General features: G+C 34.7%; 1 long non-coding RNA gene across 2 annotated transcripts in view; it reads left to right on the top strand.

The window, feature by feature from the left end:
• Positions 1-253: 253 nt before the first annotated feature.
• LOC112678796 (uncharacterized) overlaps positions 254-7541 on the top strand; it is a 246025-nt gene continuing 238737 nt past the window's right edge. For both annotated transcript variants that reach the window (XR_007404977.1, XR_007404978.1), the window contains exon 1: positions 254-269. This is a non-coding gene — a long non-coding RNA (uncharacterized LOC112678796). The remainder of the gene's footprint in view (positions 270-7541) is intronic.

Below are 7541 nucleotides of genomic sequence, written 5' to 3'. Positions count from 1 at the left end.
TGAAGTTTGCTCAGCTAGGTTTATGACTTCTAACATCACACACACAGGAGACTTAACTATATGTTAGTCCCCCTTATTTGCACTTTTGCTTTCTCTGGTTTCAGTTACCCACAGTTAATTGTGTGATCTGGAAGCTGATGATCCTCCTGAGGATGAATTGTCAGAAAGTCAATAGTAGCCTAACGCTATGTCACAATGCCTGTGTCATTCACCTCACTTCAAATCATCACCCGGGCATTTTATCATCCCACATCATCACAAGAAGAAGGGTGAGTACAGTTTAATAAGGTGTTTTTGAGACCGAGAAAGACACATTCACATAACATTTATTATAATATATTAATTTTTTTCTATTTTATTACTAGTTGTTAATACCTTACTATGCTTAATTTGTAAATTAAACTTTATCCTAGGTATGTCTGTATAGGAAAAATATAATATATATGAATCAGGCATCCACAGGGGGGTCTTAGAACTTATCCCTGCAGATAAGAAGAGACTATGTATGCTGAAAAAACATTTTGAAATACATTCTCAAGAGCAAAGTTTCTCTGATTTGTTCTGTTAGTACTTAGGTTTATTTTGGCTTAGATTTAAGAAACTTTATTTGAAGCCTTGCATAATCATTAAGCTCCAAGAATCACCTATATTGTGTTTTGTTAGCAAGTCTGTGCTCACTAGGTCCTTTATTTTCCTCTGGGTGTCATGTCTCTCACATGTTCTAAGATCTAAGGCAAATCAAAACACTGCTCAGAGCGCCTGAGTGGCTCAGTTGATTGGATGTCTGACTCTTGATTTTCGTTCAAGTCATGATCTTTGGGTCATAGGATGGAGCCCTGCATCTGGCTCCATGTGGAGCTTGCTTGGGATTCTCTATCTTCCTTTCACTGTACCCCTACATACCCCCTCCTGCTTGTATGCTCTCTCTCTCCAAAAACAAACAGAAAAACACTTCTCAAAGACTCAAATTCCTTCATATATAAACTGGGAGCTATAATAATTCCTACCAACCTACCTCCTTGTTGTAAAGAGTTACTATGGGAATTGAAAGAGCAAGTAACACACACACACACACACACACACTTTCAAAAGTTTATTTTTATATAATATTGTGCTCCATAGTATTACTCTAAAGCAATTCAAATTCTAATCCTTAGAAGTTTTGATCTAACTGAAGACATGATTAATCCATGAAATTTTCAGAGATTACACCTGGCCACGGGGATGGGGGCAGTGCATCAAATAAAATATTTCTTAATCACTTGGATGAGAAGATCTTTGGAAAACAATTAGAAATGCCACCAAATTGCAGGCTACTAGACTAATATTTTGTGGATCATAAATTCTCTTAGAAGGCTTTAGGCAAACTTAATTAGATTTAAAAAACCCTTCTCTGCTTAGATTAGTTGATGCTTTAATTAGGTGGACACAAAATAAAAAAAAACGTGGTTTTATTAGATTTATCAAATTATTGCCTGAAATATTTCTCCCCTTTGACACCTTAAAAAGAAGCCTCGTGCTGAAGGTTTAACACATCCAAGGAGACTGGGCAAATCTTTACACTACCGGAGTCTTGAAGCGCTGCTTACTTCAAAATACATTTTTTTTTCCTTTCAAACGTTATCTTCAATTATGCTGAAGATGCTCACTTGCTATTGCAAATAATCTGAACTTGTTCATTTAGTGAGTCTAAGGGGAAATGTGTAGCCTGGACAAAGGTGAAAAGCGTGGAGATGGGTAGAGGTGAAATTATGTGAGACATATTTGAGAGATAAAAATCAGTACAGTCTGGAGTTACATTCAACATAAAAGATGTCAAGGGCGACTTTGAGATACTCTGCTACACAACAAGAAGGGTGATGATGGCAGTTCACTGAGTTGGAAAACAGGAGGATTACAAGGATGGGAGATGCACCAGCATCAAGAGAGATCATGTATTTTTTTAGAGTATTTTTTTATATCTAGCCTAAGGTATCTAAATCCCACAGTTGGAAAATCATTCATATATATTAAAATTAATCTATCTCTTTTTTTCTAATATGATCCCTTCTGAAAAGCAAATACCACAGGGTGACCTTCATATCTTGGAGTGTATGGATGAATTTATCAAATTATTATCCTATGGAATAAAAGTGTACAGTGCTTGTGAGAAATAAGAAAAGAACAACAGAGTGGAGAGAAGATATCCCAAGAAAAACATCTACCCACTTCTTAATATTGACCAAAACTGACTCTAGTGAAACTATGAGAATTGGGTAACTTTCACAGTTCTTAAAGTTGGACATGTCAGAATTAATTTTTTTTTTCAGGAATTTAACAGCTTTTCAAGGTGTGTGATTGAAAATCCTTTACCTTAGATTTCCTTTCTGGTCTACATACCACAAATCTTCATTACGCTCAAACAATCAAGTGGAGCTAGTCATTAGCAAATTAACTGAGCCTACTAAAGTGTGTATTTCAAGCTTATGCTCATGATTTTGAATGAGAACTGATTATGTTCTCACATCTGTCACTCACATCATCAACTGTGGAATGTCAAGACCCACTTGCACATGGTATATATATATATATATATATATATATATATATATATATATATATGAGAGTAGAGGTTCAGGGGTGAACTGTTTATCTGAGCTAAATGCTGTTGTCAAGATCCATTGACACCCGTCAGCTGATTCCTTTATTCTTGGTAGGAGTTCATTTGTTTTTTCCGGGTATTTTGACAAAGTTATTTTCTACATGAGATGATTATTCATTCCTGAATTCAGATGTTAAAGAGTTTATTTATTTGAGAAAGGCAGGAGAATTAAGATATCTTAATCCCGATGTGAAACATATATGCGCAAAAGTACTATAAGAAAACATAGATGAAAAAATGCTAGTGAGATGAGCAAGTTTTATAAATGAATTATTCTAAGACAGACATAATTAAAGTAAAAATCAAAGTAAAAATTTTTAGTCATATGAAAATACCATAAATTAAATTGAAAGATACAAACTGGCATTTAAAACTACATCTAAATGGTTTTATTACACCTAAGCATTTTGTTCTCTCCCATATGACACTAGGAATTTGGAATACTTTCAGTTTTCTTTAAAAATATATTAAAATGCTATTTTATTTGAAGTTTCTTTATTTTGTTTATCAGTGATTTATTGAATTTTTGCTGTTTCCATGCCATTTGCACATTCTCTTCCATAAATCTCTTATTTGTGTCTATTACTTAGTGATTTTTGTGGGCCTTTTATTTATGAAAACAACTCTTTAACTGTCAGTATATCTTAAGTTTGTTTCTGCTCCCCACTGCCCCCTGCCCCTCCAGTATATTATTTTGCTGTGGACTGTGTTCATGGGATTTCTATCAGATATAGTTTTTTTCCTTAATGAGGACAAATTTGCCAAACTTCCTTTTTAAGAAGATATGATAAGCTTTGAACTCTAGACATTGAAAATACTTAGAAATATTTTAAAACCATGTGACTATTAATTTGAGAACCTCTACATTCTATATACCTATCTTATCCTTTATGTGATGGTTGAAACTATTTCTTTGCCCTGTCGGGGAAGGCATTTACCAGCCATGGCATCTTTTATTCAGTGAAGTAATTTGTTGAGCTTCCACTCATTTAGTCTCCTCTGATGGCCTCAGCCATCACCCAACCCAGGCAATTTCCTGTTGTTCCCACTGTATGTTCAATTTAAATTTTAAGCAAGGCTATCAGGCACAGTTCAGGTCATAGCTTAACCATACTGCACTCAATTTGCCCATGTCCTTGGCATTTTTTACTTACAAGGAATTAGAGCCTTGCACATTTTGTACATGATGTTCTAATCTTCCTTGCTCTGTCATTCTTATGACTCTTAATATCATTACACTGCAAGTATGCCTTTTTTTTCTTTTTTTGGTAATTTCCAGATGATTTCCTCTAAATTACCAAGAATCAAATATCATGTCCATTTTTGGCTTCAAAAATGGATTAGAGTTAGCTAAAATTATGTGAGTAAAGCACATAGCACAAAAAAACTATGAGGATGCTATTTGTATGTACAATCATTCTGATTGAATTTTGGAATGAAATTCCCATACGGAGAACGGACAAGAAGAGAATGACCTATCCTTTACACAAAGGGAAGATAAGGGCTCACATACTCTTAAGACAAAGCTAAAAGACATTTTACAAAGTAGAATTTGAAATATGTTATGGACCCAAATGTATTTGGAAGGAGTTCCTCTTTCTGAACCCTATTTTTTTCTTCTCATTCATATCTTCCTTCACTAGTGCCAGTTTCATTGACTTATCCTGGGTAATTAATCTTGAATACATTTTTCTTGGGTCACTTTCTTTTTTTTAAGATTTATTTACTTATTCATGAGAGACACAGAAAGATAGAGAGAGAGGCAGAGACACAGGCAGAGGGAGAAGCAGGCTCCATGCAGGGAGCCCGACATGGGACTTGATCCTAGCTCTCCAGGATCAGGCCCTGGGCTGAAGGAGGTGCTAAATCACTGAGCCACCTGGGCTGCCTGGTCACTTTTATGGGATCATCCAACATTCTCTTTCAAAAGCTCTTCTTCATAGCCCATATTAACTAAATCAGAATGTTTCATGTAGCAATTTTTCTCCATTTCAATATTCATTAATCAACTTTTGCAAATATGTTGGAAACCCTCTTGAAGGACAAAATCCATAACAAAAACAAACAAATTAGTTATTCCCTAATAAATGGCTACAAGGGTTTCTTTGAGGCAGAAGAGTGAACTCTAGAGATAAGAACTATTAGCAATGGTAACTACAAAGCCTACAGATTTACTCTAATTTCGTGGTCACAGGTTAGGAACACCTGAAGAAGTTTTGAACACACTCATTTCCTTGGTCTCATCCCAGAGCATTTACATGAAGATAGGTTCTGGGCATCTGTATCTTTAAAAAGTACCTAAATAATTTTAATATGCAATCAAGTTATAGAACCAATGACTATTAATTATATAAATAACTAAGCAGTTTAGGGGAACCAATGAAATAGATATTCTTTGAGAGTTTCAGTGTTTACTCACACATTTACTTCCTGATTCTAAAATGTAGATATTCAGTCATAGGTCATTTCTTCACAGAAGTCTTCAAGAAATGAAAGAAAAAACTTTAGAGGAAAATATGTGAAATAATGCAATTAGATAATTCATTCAATATTTGAAGTGAATGTAATCTATTTAAAGTTAAAGCTCAAAATAATTAATATTTACCACTTTGTAATAATGGAAAATTAACACTATGCCCTTACTAATAATGCTGTCAAACTTTTCTTATTCTAAATTAAATGCATTTATATTATATTCTGTTGTCCCCCAATTTCTTTAAAATAATTTTCAATGATTCTTGGCAAAATTTTATTATATTTTCTAAAGAAAAGGCAGAGGAATATAGAAAAGAAAATTATGAAATAACAATCTTTAATACTGTAAGAAACTACTTTGAAGTTTGAGTACAGTTATTAAACATTTATATACATAAATGTACACACCATAGGACTGCAGACTTACATATGAATATCTATACCTATATCTGTATATCTATGTTTAATTCCTTTCTAAAATGCATCAATGAGGGATCCCTGGGTGGCGCAGCGGTTTGGCGCCTGCCTTTGGCCCAGGGCGCGATCCTGGAGACCCGGGATCGAATCCCACGTCGGGATCCCGGTGCATGGAGCCTGCTTCTCCCTCTGCCTGTGTCTCTGCCTCATTCTCTCTGTGTGTGACTATCATAAATAAATAAAAATTAAAAAAAAAATAAAAAAAAATAAAATGCATCAATGAAATCTTTTATATAAACATCCTCAAAATTCCTCAAATTTATGAGCATATTAATTTTTATATTGTATTCAGAAATGGAATTATCTCATTGTTGATCATTCAAAGATGCCTGCACAGAAAGGCATAACATGCTAGAGAAAAGCAGTAGTGACTTTTAGCTTTCCTCTAAATCCACATTGAGCATCCTTTTTCTGTCACCGTTAGCCAGTTAATCCTTTGACACGTTTGGAGGAAATACGTTATAGTCAAAAACCTTACACTATTGCAGAAACACAAATAGAAAATTCCAATTTATTTACCCTACCACAGGACAAAATTAGCGACCTCTAAAAGTGACTATACTTTGGAGATTCTTACTGACTGCATCTTTATGCCATTCTACCCCTATTTCACTTTTTCCTTACATATCTGTTCTCCAGAAGCATGTGTCTCAGACCCCAAAGATCATTTATGCATTTGTAAATATTTCCCTAGTAAGTATTTTGAAAGGAAATGAGAACAAAAATCACTTGTTGAACTTCTACGAATGGGGAAAACTCAAAAGAATTCAAATAGTAACTTTCTTTTTGTTTTTAATTTAAATTCAGTTAGTTAACGTACAAGTATTACTGGTTTCAGAGGTGATTGATCAGTCTTACATAACAACACCCTGTGCTCATTACATCACGTGCCACCTTAAAGTCCGTCACCCAGTTACCCCATCCACCACACCTCTCCCCTCCAGCAACCCTCGGTTTGTTTCCTCTAATTAAGAGTCTCTTATGGTTTATCTCCCTCTCTGATTTCATCTTGTTTTATTTTTCTTCTCTTCCCCTATGATCCTTTGTTTTGTTTCTTAAATTCCACACATGAGTAAGATCATATGATAACTATCTTTCTCTGATTGACTTATTTTGCTTAGCATAATATCCCCTAGTTCCATCCACGTCGTTGCAAATGGGAAGATTTCATTTTCTTGATGGCTGAGTAGTATTTTCATTATACTCACATCACACATCTTCTTTATGCATTCATCTGTCAATGGATTATCTAGGCTCTTTCCATAGTTTGGCTATTGTGGATATTGCTCTATAAATATTGAGGTGAAATAGTAACTTTCTATAATGCTACATTCAAACTTGTTTCTGGATGATATATTGTGTAGTCCCATGGCTTTTCAGTACACTTTTTGGTATGAAACACCCACATTCAGTTTGAGAAAGCCTAGTCTGAGCTAATTTCAAGATTTTACTTTTTTATCTAATGTAATGTATTTCCCATCACTGGAAAGGGCCCAATGTAATATTCTGCAGATTGGCAGTACAAAAGTTTTCTTTTCATATTCTCTATGGTTGTGGCAAGGGGTGATTAGATCTTATTTGACTGGTGCTAGCCTCTAGTTTGTTATGTGGTCACTGGCTCACCCCTTTCCCATTTAATGTGACCATTCTGTGGGCACTTTGGAGATTTCCTTTCCCTCCAATTCTGAGGAACACAATCTATATCATTCCTTGGGGAAAGGGGGAACTATCTGCCCCCTTGACTTCTGTTCTAACCAACTCTAGACTCAGATTCACTGGGTGGTTACACAATATGGATTTTGGATTAGTCAGAGTTCTCCAGAAAAATAGAAACAATAGCACATTCTCTCTCTCCATATACATATATATGTATGTATTGTATATATGTGTATGTATATATATATATATATATGCTATTGCTTCTATTTATCTATCATCTATCTATCTA

The sequence above is a fragment of the Canis lupus genome, chromosome 22 (assembly GCF_003254725.2).
Source record: "Canis lupus dingo isolate Sandy chromosome 22, ASM325472v2, whole genome shotgun sequence".
Classification (NCBI taxonomy): Eukaryota; Metazoa; Chordata; class Mammalia; order Carnivora; family Canidae; genus Canis; species Canis lupus.
The sequence above is the reverse complement of the archived record's forward strand: the minus strand, read 5'-3'. Positions and strand labels throughout refer to the sequence as shown.